At 41.0% G+C, this 16215-nt stretch overlaps 1 protein-coding gene across 4 annotated transcripts in view; it reads left to right on the top strand.

The window, feature by feature from the left end:
- LOC105467787 (glutamate ionotropic receptor NMDA type subunit 2A) overlaps positions 1–16215 on the top strand; it is a 444595-nt gene that overhangs the window by 206325 nt on the left and 222055 nt on the right. The window lies entirely within an intron of this gene.

Genomic DNA, 16215 nt, shown 5'->3' with positions numbered 1-16215 from the left:
AAGACTGATGGACAAAGACCCTGCTCTAGCAAGAAAAGGCCTCTCAGAGCATGAGACATTTAAGCTGAAATCTGAAGGATGAAAAGGAGGTCCTGATGATGGGAAGAGCAGAGGGAAAAGCATTCCAGGTATAGGGAACAGACAGTGCAAAGACAATAAGGAGGGAAAAAGCTGGTGACAGGAAACTGTCAAGGTCTATCATAGAGTAAAATGAGAAAGATGGAGAGTGGCCCAAGGGATAGGAGCTGATCTTGTCTTCAGAATAACCATGTGGCACTGCCTTCCTTGTTTCTTCCATTTCACAGATAGGACAACTGAGGCAACCTTCTGTGTCATTGCTAGTAAGTCACAGAAGGAGAGCTTGAATCCTCTTCACCAGACTCCAGATCTAGTGTTCCTTTCAAGTAGATAAAATAAACCTGTTAGAATCTTAGTCTTCTCTTGGCTTACTTTGTCACAACCAGAGAGGTCAGTTTAAGCTGTGCTTGGCATAACCAGAGTGAGGGACCTGCATTGCAAGAGAGGCAGGATCCCACATGCTCCTGAAATCAATGTCAGGATTTCTTGGCAGGTTTCGTTGTGGGAGTCGGAAATGTGGGCACCACTTTTTAATGTCTTAGAAGTGTCTGTGGGTACATAGCAGAATTTACTGTCACATCCATCTGCTTCTCTCCCTCCGTCTTGCTGAGTAACCTGCCATTTGAGATGAGGAGCTCGCACCACGTTATGTCATCAGGGTCCATTAAGACTTTACTCTGATTCCAGAGGAACATCAGTTCTGAATACATAGCAACTTGCTTTCATCTTCTGAGGGATGCCAATTGTTGATTCCTTGCTCCTCTTCAAAGGGAAATATAATAAAAATCCTTCTGGAGGAATTTTCCTACTGGCAGTGATCATCTTCATAGTGAACTTGAGCCAGGTCACAGAGTGGAAGAAATTTAATGTTCTTACAGAGGGAAGATCTTGCTTCATTGAGGAGGAAGAAGAGGAGGATAGAGAGGAAGGGGAGGAGGAGAAAGAGGAGAATGGGGAAGAAGGGGAGAGTGAGAGGAGGAAGGGGATGGGGGAGGAGGAAGAGAAGGACTAAGGAGCAAAGTACTAACCACCTTCCATACTCATGTTAATCATCACAATAAACCAGCAAGGCTGGGAATTATCACCTTTCTGGAAATGAGCAAACTGAGGCTAAGCAAGGTGAAGAGACTTGCCCAAGTTCACACAGATAGGAGGAGGTTGAGCCAGGTCCCTGTAACTCCATTTCCCTGAATCATACAGCTTCTCCATGGATGCTTTGAAAAGTGAGTGACCCTTGCTTTCTAGATCAAATCACACACAATTCTAACTTGCGTTGGGAGCTGACAACCCATTGCTTTTTCTTTATCAGTTGGCGCTTTAATTATGCTGTAGCATTGTCGTGTTTTATAACATCCAAGTGCCTCATTTTGCATGGAGGAAAAGACTCAAAAAGGCGAAGAATGTGTCCAAAATCATCCGGTAAATATATGGCACAGGCAGCATCCAAGTTCTAACTCCAAGTCTAGTGCCCTCTTCTCAAACCACAGCTGTCTTGTTCTTGCCCAAGATCTTTTTCTTCATCTTCATTGTTAAGCTGCGGGTTGACCTAATTAAAAACAGGGTTTTTTTTATTTTATTTTTATTTATTTATTTTTTTGTGAATTAGAGATTGCTTGGAGCTGAGATTGAGGCTAAGAGAGGTACTTACTCACTGAAGTCTACTCCCCCAGGAAAAGGCAACTGAATTGAAGTGTGTGTGTATGTGTGTGTGCGCGCATGTGAGTGCATGCACACATGGATGTGCACGTGTGCATATGGAGTATGAGGAGGAGAGTGGGGCACTTTTATATATGTACTGGTTAAAATTTAGTGACAAAGCTGCCTGAACGTGTGCTGTGGTTAATGATTGCTTGAGCTCTGCCTTCCACTCTCAGCTTTGGAGTGGGTGGTACGCTGTATACAGAGCACCTAGCGTGCGCACAGAACTCTCCTTTCATTTCTACACATAAAGGGCTTAACATAGTATCTGGCAGATGGCATGCAATGAATTTAACTTTAATTATAATTATCTCATTTAGGGTGAGGTAATACTATTTTTTTCAGTTTTACAGATTAGGAAATGGAGACTTCAAGGCTTAAATAACTTCCTAAAATCACTCAATTAGCAAATGATAAACCCAGGATTCAAACTCTGGTCAGTTCTCCCTCCGTCTCTCCCTCCCTCCCAGGGTATTGCTCTGTTGCCCAGGCTGGAGTGCAGTGACACAGTCATGGCTCACTGCAGCCTTGGATTCCTGGGCTCAAGTGATCCTCTTGTCTCAGCCTCCCAAGTAGCTGGGATTACACGCATGTGCTCCCACACCTGGCTTGTTTAATTTTTGAAAATGGTGTCTTGCATGTCAGCTTTAGATTGAGTAGGACTATGTAATAAACTGGCTGGTGAGAGATTAATCGCTACAATCAGAGGAGGGGGAGAGTCAACTCTTGCTTTGTTGTTGGAATCAGAACCAAAATTATTTTAGGCCCTCCTGTTTCAGGTCTCCAATGAATCTCATTTACAGCAGTCAACTGAACACACACAGGAAAACTATTTTGTATTCCACTCATGTGGCAGCCTTTGCCTGGTAAGGCTTGGTTCTCCGATCTCATTTGTCACCCGATGTGGTGTCAGGCTGGCCACCCGATAGATAGTGGCTTCCCTGGGAGGGATAAATCTACAAGTCACGCCAGCTGAATGGCTTCAGAGGACATGCATCATTTGTGAGGCTCCTAAAGGTGGGAGCTGCGCGCCTGTGATTTCATTACTGGAATTAGAGTGCCGACTTTCATTTTTCTGTAATTTCACTGATGATATTAGTCATGTTAAAAAGACAGAACAAACTTGGCTGTAAGTGTTTTTGGATGCTGAATGCCACCAGCACTTCTGACTCTGAGTTGGTTCAGGGTCCTGGAGCTTGCAGTTTTCTATTGGGTTTCAAATGCCAACTTTAAAGAGGAGGCTTAGGTTCCACTCTTACTGCTAATAAAAGACTCACAGAACAGAGGAAGGAGCGTTCAACAAAGGATCGGAACACCGGGATCTGGCAGCAACTCGTTTGGTTACAGGAGACCAGTTAGTGTCCTGTTCTCCTTTGGACATGTGAGAAAGTCAGGTTACATAAGTGTTTCCCAGAATATGGGGCTGCATATCACCTCGGGTAAAGGAGATGGCTTTGGGTGGTACACAGCCCCAGTTAAAGAACACAGACTCACATAGTAGTCATGCCATGATGTCTGGCTAGGATTTAATGATATGGTTTGCTATATGTTCATGGTGATTATGTAAGTGATACGAGGCTTCCCATTTATGTAAGCTATAAAATTTCCCTTAGAATAGCTTAATTACATTTTAAAAAGTGAGTCGGTTTATAGACTAATAATAAATAGTGGGAAATATCTGTGATTGAAGTTGAAGAGGAACAGTGATTGTGGAGTTGTCTATTTTTCCTTTTAGTTCCGTTCTATATTTTTGGGGTTCTGTTATTAAGTTCATCCACATTTATGGTTATTATATCTTTCTGATGAATTGACCCTTTTCTCATTATGAAATGCCCCTCTCGGAATAGTCCTTGTTTTAAAGTCTGTTTTATCTGATGCTAATAAAGACGGTCCCATCTTCTAACACTTTCTGGTTGTGTGGTGTATCTTTTTCCATTAATTTACTTCAATCTGTCTGTGTCTTTACATTGAAAGTACATCTCTCATAGATAGAGAATAGTTGGTCTTGTTTTTGTTTGATCCATGCTGAGAATCTTCAACTTTTAGTCCACAGTCATTTAATGCAATTATTGATGTGTTTGAGTTTTTGTTGTTTATTGTTTATTGTTGTTTCTATATTTCCCCTCTGTTTTTCATGTCTTTCTCCTCCCTTTCCTGCTCTGTTAGTTTTCTGTTGCTGCTGTGACGAATAATTCGCAAATCAAAGAGTTGTGGAACTGAGGTTCCCATTTATTTGCAGTCTATGGATGGCGGGCTGGTCTTTGCTCCTAGAGAATTCTTTCTCATGTTTTCCATGAGCCCTCCAGCAATGGTGAGTGAAGACCCTCTGACACTTGGAGTCTTTCTGACTTCTTCTCTGCTACTTCTCTGACTCCAGCTGGAAAAAGTTCTATGTTTTTCAGGCGACACGTAGGTAGTCTCCATGGAATAAACCAGGATAACCTCTCTGTTTTTAGGTCCATAATCACTTTTTTCACAAAACACATTCAGAGATTCCAGGGTTAGAGGTGAAAATCTTTGGGGGATTCATTTTGCTCATTATATCTGCCTTCTTTTGGATTTTTAGAGTATTTATACACTTGTTGTAACTTATTTATTGGCTTTTAATCAATACCTCTCATCTCAATAGATGCAGAATTATCTTAATAGATGCAGAAAAAGTATTTGAAAATTTTAATACTTTTATTCCTATAAAATTTAAATTAATTCCTTCTATAACCAGTTTGCTGAGTGTTTTCCTGATAAAAGTATATCTGATAAAGGTCAAGTACAACAAGCCCACAACAAACACCATACTCAGTGGTGAAAATTGAGAGCTTTTCGTCTACGATCAGGAACAAGACAAAGATGTTCAATCTCACCACTTCTATTCAGCATAGTACTGGAAGTCCTAGCCAGAGCAATTAGGCCAGAAAAAGAAATAAAAGGCATCCAAATTGGAAAGGAAGAAGTAAAATTATCTCTATTTGCATTTTTAAAGTGATTGCTCTAGGGATCACATGAAACATCTCTAACTTTTCACAGGCTACTTAGGGTTAGTATTGCATTGCTTCACATACAATGTAGAAACTTTTCAGTATAGGGCCCACTCATTCCCCTTACCATCCTGTATGCTATAGTGTTATAAGCATTACATCTGTACATTAATACCCAAGAGGCAATGTAAGGATTTGTGCTTTAAATAGTCATATGCATTTGTATTTTTTTAAAAAATTAAAAGAATAAATCATCTTTTATGCTTACCCAGATATTTATGCTTCTAATGCTCTTCATTAATTCCTGAAGGAATTAGAGTTTTCTGGTATTATTTTCCTCTGATGTCAGCTTGAATAACTTCCTTTAGCATTTCTTGAAGAGCTGGTCTGCTGGAAATGAATTCTCTTAGTTTTCTTTTATCTGAAAAGTCTTTAATTCTTTTTCATTCTTGAAGGACATTTTCACTAAAAATAGAATTTGGTGTGTCTTTTTTTCCCCTAGCACTTATAAAGACATTATTCCACTGTCTTCTGGACTCTGTAGTTTCTAATCTTAAGTCTGTGAAAAATTTGAATCATTGTTCTCTATATATAATGTGCTATTTTTCTCTTGCTAATTTTGAGATTTTCTTTCTTTTGATTTTCATCAGTTTGACTATGATGTGCCTAGCATGGTTTTCTCCACATTTGTCCTATTTGGGGTTATTTGAGTTTCTTGAATTTGAAAATTTATGTCTGTCTTCTTTTTGGCCATTATTCTTCAATATTTTTTCCCCTTCTCCATTCTCTTTCTTGTAGAAACTTTTGAAACCACCTTTGCAAAAATTGTAACTGAGAAATTATGGCAGTGAAAGAGATCTCACTTAAGTGACTTCATCTTGCTTCTAACCTCCAAGTTGTCCTTGTTTTTCCTGGGCGTAGGTGTAGGCCAAAATAACCTTCAGAGAAACTTAGTTTATAGTTTAACTTTGAAACAAAGAGATATTAGCCCTTTCTCAAAACAAACACCCTTTCTGCCTGGAGACCAGACTGCCTAAAGCCACAGGATGAGAAATTATGGTTTAGGAGTCATGCAGCTGAAGGCTGCAAGACTCTAAACCTCCCCAAATTGCTCCTGGGGATAACATCACTATTGTAAAACCTAAGATCAGTACTTGAGATATTTTGCAGACCCTACATCTGATGGATCAGTTAGCACCACCCAGATTGATAAACTGGCTCATCTGGCCTTGTGTTTCCCACCTAGGAACTGACTCACAGCAGGAGGACAGTTTTAACTCCCTGTGATTTCATGTCCAGCCAGCCAATCAGAACTCCCAACTCACTGGCCCTCAACCCACCGAATTATCCTTAAAAACTCTGATCCCTGAATTCTTGGGGAGACTGATTTGAGTCATAATAAAACTCTGGTCTCCTGCACAGCTGGTTTTGTGTGAATTACTCTTTCTCTGTTGCAATTCCCCTGTCTTGATAAACTGGCTCTGTCTAGGCAGTGGCAAGGTGATCTTGGGTTGTTACACTTTAATCACATGTATGTTAGACCTCACTCTGTTAATTTATGAAAGCCCCTCTGCTTACGTCATTTCTATTGATCTATCTTCAAGCTCTCTGACTCCTGCCTCTGTCATCTTCATTCTCATATTCTATCCAGTAAATTCTTTATTTCAGATATTTTATTTTTCAGTTCTAAATTTTTTAAAAATTTTCCTCTTATGAGAATTCCTACCTTTTTCTTTGTGATGAGCATATTTTCCTTTACCTCATTAAGTATATTGTTAGAATAGCAGCTTTAACTATTCTAACAATATACTTAATATTGGGATTGACCTCTGTTGATTGTCTTTTTTCTTTGAGAATGGGTCAGATTTCCCTATTTCTTATATGTAAAGTAATTTTGAATTATACTAGCACTTTGTGAATGCTATATTGTGGGTTACATTATATTTCTTCAAAGAGTATTCATATTTGTGTCTTAGCAAGTAATTAACCTCGTATAACTTAAATTTCCATCTCTGTCTCTTGGATGAAGGCTCAGTTCTCAGTCCTGTTAGGTTTAGATGCAAACTACTTTGAGCCTTGTCTGCTCACCCTTTGTTCAAGGACTGACCAAAGACTTGGGCAGAGTTTACATATACATGCCAAGAATTCCCTTCTCTAAGTCTCTTCTTTCTGGGGTTTTTATATTCTGCTGGCCATGGACTTCCAGGTCTCTAACTTCCAGCTTTTCAGGCAAGAAAGATGGTGGCTCTTCCATAAGATGTTGAGCCACCCAGTGCCATTTTGGGACACAGCATGCTGTCAGACCTAGGTGGAAAAAATGTAGAACTCACTGTATGATGAGCCCTTCTTCCATGTTTCAATGTCCCTGTGAAATCTACTGGCTGTTTTTATTCTACAGAGCCTTCAGGTATCTTTTTTCCTTCTAGCTTTAAGTGTTTACCTGTTTGGGTGTGGGAGGGAATCTGTTAAGAGATTTCCTACCATACCAGAAGCAGAACTCTGGCTATCTTCTGTTACTCTCTTACACTTCTACACTGCTGGAACTATTTTTGCAGATAAACTAGATCAGATAATTTTTATGGTGAAGTTAGACTGACATGTCATCATCGTTAGCCATCTCATTTTCTTACCTGACATTGGCAGTTTTACATTCTTATATACTGTTGCTACAAGATATAGGAGCTAGAAACAAGAATCATTTTATTGTCATCACAGTTCTGTGGGTTGACTGGGCTCTGCTAGGTGGTTCTTCTGCTCCATGTAATAATAGCTGGGGCTGCAGTTCCCTGAGAGCACAGTTGGGCTGGAATGTATGATATGGCTCATGATATAGCTAAGTGTGTGGAGCTGGCCACTGGCTTGGAGGCTTAGCTCACTGCCTAACGTAACCTTCGTATGTGGCTTGGATTTCACAAAGCATGGCAGTTGAGTTTTGAGTTGACATACCTGACATATCCAAGGGCAAGTGTTATATGAGGGAAGAAGTGGAAGCTTCTGTTTTACTTAAAAGTTAGGCTTTTCTATTGGTCACACAGTCATTGTGCTGGTCAGATTCAAGAGGAGGATAAAGCAATCTACCTGTCAATGGGAAGGATAACAGAAAACAGTGTAGACATCCTTAATTCACCCCTCTTCGTACGGCCTGCTCTTATTTATCACCCATGGCCTTTGTTCGTGCCTTGATCATCTCTTTATAGAATTCCTGAAATAGCCTTCTAGCCTGTCCCCTTCCCTCCAGTCTTGCCTCTCAAATGGCTATCTACACAACTGTGTCTTCTCCAGAAAGCTTTCCTTTATTCCCAGGGTGAATGATCCTTTCATCTCTACATTATTCTGTAGCATTCTGTAATACTTTAACATTTACTACATTGTTTTGAAATTATAAAATATATTTGTCTCTCTCACCAACCAGTCTGAGTTTCTCAGGGGAAGAAACTATATTTGATAAATCCAATATTTCTCCTGTTGAGAGTTTACCAGTCTGTAATTTTCTTAAGGTAGGAGACTTTGCCTGCTTTATTTATTTTATCTTCAGTACCTGACTTTGTGTCTAGCTCATCAGAGATCCTTAATACATATTTCTTGAACCAAAATGATTTTTTTTAAAAAAATTCACATTGTCAGTTAAGGCAGAGCAAGAACTGGATTCCAGATTTATTTCCCCTCTAAGTTAATTCTTTCTAGAGCCCTCCAGCAGCCAAGTGAATCTAAACAATTCTCAAGGCCTCTTTTCCTTAGCAGATCTATCGTATCTTTATCCCCATATCTCAAAAGCACTTTCTTTCATATGTTTTAAAATATAAACTGAGCTTAATAAGATGGAAAGGTTTGAGGATTTTCCTGCATTGGTCTCTACTCCAGTCTCTCTAGTGGGCAATGCACCAAAACATTGGTCTATTTCCTAGCTTTAAACTTGAAGAAATAAGCTCCAAGCTCCAGGGCTAAGAAAAGGATTGTACATTAAAGACTTGTTGCTTTGGACCATGATCCTTACAGGTCAATTTTTTTCTGGAATAGTGCTAATAAAGAGAAAACAGAGTTAAATGATTCACCTGGAGGCCTAGGAAGTTGTATTGTGAAGGCTGAAGTCAAGTGCTTACTCAAACATTGAATTTTAGCTGCTTTTTTCTGTATCAGCGGTCCCAGTGCTTGGTGCAGAACAAGAACTTAGTGGATTTCTTTGACGTCAAGGTTGGCTCTACCTAGAGTGGTGATTCTTGAACTGTAGTGTGTATAAGATTCACTTGGAGAGTGTGTTAAAACACCAACCCGGGCCTCACTTCAGAGATTTCTAATTCAGTAGGTCTGAGATAGGGTGCGAGAGTAGATGTGTCTGTGAGTCTCCTGTGAACTGCTGATGCAGTTAAGGCTTTAAGGCAGAGTTGCTCAACAGTGGAATTCTTGACATTTTGGGCTAGATAATTCTTTGTTATAGGGAGCTTTCTTGTACATTGTAGGATGTTTAGCAGCATCCCTGGTCTTTACCCACTGGGTGCCAGTCATACCCTGCCCCCTAGCTATGACAGCTAAATGCGTCCCCAGGCATAGCCAAATATTCCCTAGTGGAGCACAGTCATTGCATGTTGAGAACCACTGCTCTAGGGTTTCTGGATGGCTGTGGATTGAGGTATCACTAAGTTTGGGTGGTGGATGACAAGGTCAGTTTTAGAGTTTGTTGACCTTAACTGGCTTATAGGGCACCATGAGCATCCAGTTATTTAAATATCAAAGTCCAGTGGAATGATCTGGATTTGGAAGCCACTGGCATATATTTAAAGCCATAAAGGATGGACAAAATGTCCAAGTAAATGATATACCCAGTGAGGAACAATGGATGCAACACAGAGCCTTGGGGAACACTAACTCATTCAGAGGCAAATGAAGAAAGTGTGCACATAAGAAGGAATGATCAGGGGGACATAAGAGAAGGACAAGGAGAAAAAGATGTTTCAGGCAACATTGGAGGAGAGTGTGTCAAGGAGAAAAGGGAGGTGATGTCAGTAGAAGAAAGATTCAATAACACCAAGTTCAAAAAAGGACCATGGGACCAGGAGATCACCTTGACCACAGAGACCTGTTTTGTGCCACTGAATCCCTGTGTCTACTGAGCATTTGAAGTGTGGCTAGTGTGAGCTGAAATGTGCTATAAGTGTTAAACTCACTCTGGATTTCAGACTTGCTGTGGAAAAAAAAAAGAATGTGAAGTATCTCATTAATAATAATTTTTATATTGATTGTACATTAAAATGATAATATAGTGAGTTGAGTAAGATACATTATTAATATTAATTTCAACTTTTTCTTTTTACTTTAATATATGTGGTTTTAGGGCAGGGTGCAGTGGCTCACACCTGTAATCCCAGCAATTTGGAAGGCCGAGGCGGGCGGATCACCTGAGGTTGGGAGTTCGAGACCAGGCTGACCAACATGGAGAAACCCCATCTCTACTAAAAATACAAAATTAGCTGGGTGTGGTGGCACCCACCTGTAATCCCAGTTACTTGGGAGACTGAAGCAGGAGAATCTCTTGAATCTGGGAGTCAGGGGTTGCAGTGAGCCAAGTTTGTGCCATGGCACTCCAGCCTGGATAACAAGAGCAAAACTCTGTCAAAAAAAATAAATATGGCCAGGTACGGTGGCACATGCCTGTAATTCCAGCACTTTGGGAGGCCGAGGTGAGTGGATCACCTGAGGTCAGGAGTTCGAGACCAGCCTGACCAACATGGTGAAACCCCGTCTCTACTAAAAATACAAAATTAGCCGGGTGTGGTGGCACATGCATGTAATCCCAGCTACTTGGGAAGCTGAGGCAGGAGAATTGCTTGAACCCAGGAGGCGGAGGTTGCAGTGAGCCAAGATCATGCCATTGCACTCCAGCCTGGGCAACAAGAGCGAAACTCCATCTCTAATTACATACATACATACGTACATACACACATACAAGTCAATAGAGGCAAAGAAGTAGATACGGGGAGAGAAGAAAGAAGGAAGCAATACAAAGCTTAGAGAGATTGTTGTTGAATGGGTAAGAGGAGTGTCAGGGAGATTAACTTGTGTCTATTTTCAACCCCTTTGAGCCTCCTCCTTTTTTCCTGCAAAATGGGAGTAAGAATCACTTTGCAATAATAACGCCTACCCACTGGGTTGTCTGGAGGTTTGTCTGGAGGTTTACATGAGATAATAGATGGGGGGACTAACTTTGGAAATAATGAAGCACTGTATGAAAGAATTCCAGCCACAGTCATAAGTGTCTTTCTTTTTGACATTTCACTGTCTGCCTCCTGATGCGTTCATAATTCATATTCTTTTTAAAAAAATTTATTTTGACTTCAATAGTTTTTGGGGTATAGGCAGATTTTGGTTACAAGGATAAGTTGTTTAGTGGTGATTTCTGAGATTTTGGTGCACCTGTCACCCAAGGCTACTCACTATGTAGTCTTTTATCCCTCACCCCCTCCTGAACTTTCCCCACCCCTAAATCCCCAAAGTCCATTATGTCATTTTTTTTTTTGAGATGGAGTCTCACTCTGTCGCCCAGGCTGGAGTGCAATGATGCAATCTTGGCTCACTGAAACCTCCACCTCCCAGGTTCAAGTGATCCTACTGCCTCAGCCTCCCCAAGTAGCTGAGACTACAGGCCCATGCCAGCATGCATGGCTAATTTTTGTATTTTTAGTCGACTTGGGGTTTTGCCACGTTAGCCAGGCTGGTCTTGAACTCCTGACCTCAAGTGATCCGCCCGCCTTGGCCTCCCAAAGTGCTGGGATTACAGGCATGAGTCACTGCGCCTGGCCCATTATATCATTCTTGTGTCTTTGCATCCTCATAGCTTAGTTCCCACTTATAAGTGAGAACATAACGATATTTGATTTTCCATTCCCGAGTTACTTCGCTTTGAATAATGGCTTCCAGCTTCCTCTAAGTTGCTGCAAGACATCATTTTGTTCTTTTTTATGACTAAGTAGTGTTCCATGGTGTATATCTACCACGTTTTCTTTATCCACTCATTGGCTGATGGGCTCTTAGGTGGGTTCCACATCTTTACAATTGTGAGCATAATTCATATTCTTTATTGCCACAGAGTCTCAGGAAGAATTCACCCCAAATTTCAAAATGTGGGACCTGCTGAACATAGAATCTACCGCTGAAGTGTGGAACATGAGTCACTTAATAGTGCTGAAGTAATAGTGAGAATTTAATCGTGAGACCTTAATAGTGACTCAGGTTCCACTACTGCTAAAGTGTGGAAAATGAGTCACTATTAAACCAGGATGGGCACTGGGTAACCTTTGCACTGTGGTTCTCAAAGTGTGGTTTCTGTACCAGCATCATCAGTATCACTTGAGTGATATGCACATTCTCAGGCCCATATGCATCCTACTGAATCAGAAAGTGAGGGGCAGGGCTTGTCAGTCTGTTTTAACAAGCCTTTTGGGTGATTCTTATCAAGGCTTATACACTGTTGGTGGGAGTGTAGATTAGTGCTGCTGTTGTGGAAGACAGTGTGGCAATTTCTCAAAGACCTAAAGACAGAAATACCATTTGACCCAGCAATCCCATTTCCGCGTATATACCCAAAGGAATATAAATCATTCTATTATAAGGACACATGCAAGTGTATGTTCTTGCAGGACTATTCACAGTAGCAAAGACAGGGAATCAACCTAAATATTTGTCCATCAGTGATAGCTTGGATCAAGAGAATGTGGTACATATACTCCACAGAATATTATGCAGCCATAAAAAAAGAATGAGATCATGTCCTTTGGAGGGATGTGGATGGAGCTCGAGGCCATTATCCTTAGCAAACTAACACAGGAACAGAAAACCAAATATCATATATTAGTACTTATAAGTGGGGAGCTAAATGATGAGAATACATGGACACATATAGAGGAAAAACACACAATGGGGCCTTTCAGAGGGTGGACGGTGGGAGGAGGAAGAGAGTCAGGAAAGTAATAGGTACTAGGCTTAATACCTACCTGGGTGATGAAATAATCTGTACAACAATCCCCCATGGCACAAGTTTACCTGTGTAGCAGACCTGCATGTGTATCCCTGAACTTAAGAGTAAAAAAAGAGAAAAGTTTAGAACCCTGCTGTTGTGAAATCAGATCACTTCTCTTTCAGTGCAAGGATTGGGAAACTAGTTAAAATTCAGATTCTGGGCTTAAGCTGCTGCATATTTAAAAGATCCCAAGATTGTTTTGATAAGCTACCAGAATGCATTATAAAGCAGCGATTGGCAAGTGTTTTATATAAAAGGCCAGATAGTAAATATTTTAGGCTTGGCAAACTGAGAGGCCACATATTCTGCTGCTGTAGTACAAAGGCAGCCACAGACAATACATTCAGGAAAGGGCTTGGCTCTGCTTTTGGGCTATATAAAAGAGGCTGTGGAGAGGATTTGGTCCACAAGCCATAGACTGTTAACCCCTGCTTTAGGATCTAAATATTACCCTTGACTGTGGTCCTGGGTGATTTCCTATGCATTCATTTATTCTTTAATTCCATACGTTTTATTTTGTTGGGTCTCAGCTGTGTGCCAGACATGGACTGGACATCAGACATTGACTGTTGGCTTCCTGGCAAGACCCTTGCTCTCATGGAGCCCGCTGTCTCTTCAAGTGTGGGGAAATTATTAAGTGGGATCAAAATCATTTGTGATTTCTGCTTAAAATGGGGGAAATAGAGTTTATTCGCTATCACAAAAGTCTTTTATTCCATAGCTCAGCCCAACATGCTTTGTGTTCTATTTCCTGGCTTCCTCATTGCCCAACTTTTCATGTTTTTGAGGCAGCGTTTGCGGGGGGAGCATTTTTGTTCCATCTCCCCAGTTGCCTGAAATTCTTTGCAAATGGTTGACCAAGTTCCCTTTACCACTAGGCTATAGCCATTTGTGAGTCAGACCAGACCAGCTGGTTGATTCGGCACAGAGGGTTAGGAGAGGAATCTGTTCTAGCTGTTGGTATGGAGATGCTGAAACACCCTGCAGTCTTTGTTCTGCCAGCATGTGAGTATGCAACTGGTAGTATTTAGTGAAGAAGTCTTACTTTATTAGAAACTTTTGTGTAAATGGAAACTAGGTTTGTGCATCGTTTGGAGTAGTTCCCTAAGACCTGAGTATTCCCAGGATTTACACCTAAGTTGGTTTATATTTGCATGCTTATTGGTCCAGAGGATTTGGTGTTTCCTCCTCATACTCTTGAATCATATTTAATAATAGTAACATAGTGCCTAACAATTATTAAGCACACACTATAAGCCAGACATTGTGCTAAATAATTTCATGTGTGGTAGAAAGAATAATGGCTTCCCTAAGATGTCCATGCCCTCATCTCCAGAGTGTGTGGATATGTTGCTTATAGTGCAAAGGGGACTTTGCAGCTGTGAGATTCAGGGTTTAGCACCTTGAGATGCAGACGATCCTGTATTAGCAAGGTGGGACCAACTTAGTCCTGTGAATCCTCAAAAGTGAAGGGCTTTTCCACAATGTGGACAGAGAAAGATGTGAAGATGGAAGAGTCAGAGAGATGCAGTGGTGCTGGTTTGAAGATGAAGGAGTGATAAGCCGAGGAATGTGGGCAACCTCTGAAAGATGGAAAAGGCAAGGAAGTAGATTTTCCCCTAGGGCCTCCAGAAAGGAAAGCAACCCTGTTGATACCTTGATTTTAGTCCAGCGAGACCTGTTTCACACTTCAGAACCACAGAAGTGTAAGAGAGTAAATGAGGATTATTTAAGCCACCACCAAGTCGATGGTAATTTGTTATAGTTGATGGTAATTTGTTATAGTTGGTGGTAATTTGTTATAGCAGCAATAGAAAATGAACACACCATGGTTGATCCCATTAAATCCTCGCAAAAACCTCAATTAAGCACTAACACTGGTCACATTTTCGGGAAGAAGAATTCGAGGCTGAGTAATTGTGCAAGGTCCCATATTTATCAAGTGGTAGATGCAGGATTGGGTCATTGGTTCCAGGGCCACACTTGTGCTGTAAATTCACGTAAGCTCCATGGTAGGAAAGTCCATGTGGATATTTGAGGATTCCCTCCAAGTCCATGCAGCAGTGCCTTTGCACATACACCTTCGAGGATGCTCTTGCCTCCTCCAAAGAGTCACCTGCCATCTCTGCTGCTTCATCCTCAGACTGTTGTGTTTTCTTGGGAGTTCTCTCCAAATTTGCAGTCAGCCCACATGGCCCCTTCCTGCTGTGCATCAAGACACCACATGCCCTATCACAGCACCGCACGGTGCGGTGTGACTTTGTGTCTGTCTGTCCACTAGACTGTGAGTTCTTCCATTCCCGCACCACAAGCTCTTCCTCTCCTCCACCAGGACATGGCACTTTGTCTGGCACATAGTTCTAAAATGCACGCCCCATGAGGGCAGGGAGTTTTGTCCATCATTGCTATATCCAGGGCCTAGAATAGTACCTGGCACAGAGTAGCAATACAGTAAATATCTGTTGAATGGTTGAATTATCGAATAGCAGATTCTCAATAAATATACAGAGGCTGAAGGTTAATAAACCTGTAGTAATTATCTAAAAGCCTTTTGTTTGTTTCAGTAGTACTTTATGGAGGTATAGTTTACATATAGTATAATGCATGAATCTTAAGTGTAAATAAAGCCCAATGAATTTTTACACATATATACAATTGTGACCACACAGATCAAGATGCAGAACATTTTAAAAAAATTGTTTAACACCACGTGTTCTCACTCATAAGTGGGAGTTGAACAATGAGAACACATGAACGGAGGGAGAGGAACATCACCCACTGGGGCCTGTCAGGAGGTGGGGGACAAGAGGAGGGAGAGCATTAGGACAAATACCTAATGCATGTGGGGCTTAAAACATAGATGACAGGTTGATGGGTGCAGCAAGCCACCATGGCACATGTATACCTATGTAACAAACCTGCCCATTTTGCGCATGTATGCTGGAACTTAGAGTAAAATTTTTTAAAATCTCAAAATTTTTGTTTAATCGGTACAAGTGCAGTTTTATTACATAGATATATTGCAAAGATATAGAACGTTTCTAGTTCCCTATAAAGTTCTTGTTTGCTCCCTTCTCACCAACCCCAAGATAACCACTATTCTGAATTCAATCATCATAGATTAGTTTTGCCTGTTCTTGCACTTTTATGAAATTTCCGTTCTGTTCTGTTATAAATGGGCTTGCATAGCATGCCTTTGTGGCTGGCCTCTTTTGCTTCAGCATGATGCTTTTGTGGTTCATTCACTGGGTTGAGTGTGGAAAGCTCTTTACTCCTCCTACCCTCTCCTAGTGATCTCCCACCCCCACACCCCCATATCATTAGATGAGTTCCCTGTCTGGAGCATGTGACCTTCTATTGGATTATACCTGCGTATTTCCATCAAAGTGGTACCCAGAGATTCAGACTTGGAATGTCTTCCTCCTGGACCTCAGCTTCAGTGAGATAGTAGTT

Source organism: Macaca nemestrina, chromosome 18 (assembly GCF_043159975.1).
Source record: "Macaca nemestrina isolate mMacNem1 chromosome 18, mMacNem.hap1, whole genome shotgun sequence".
Taxonomy (NCBI): domain Eukaryota; kingdom Metazoa; phylum Chordata; class Mammalia; order Primates; family Cercopithecidae; genus Macaca; species Macaca nemestrina.
Note: the sequence above shows the minus strand (reverse complement) of the source record. Positions and strands in the feature narration are given on the sequence as shown.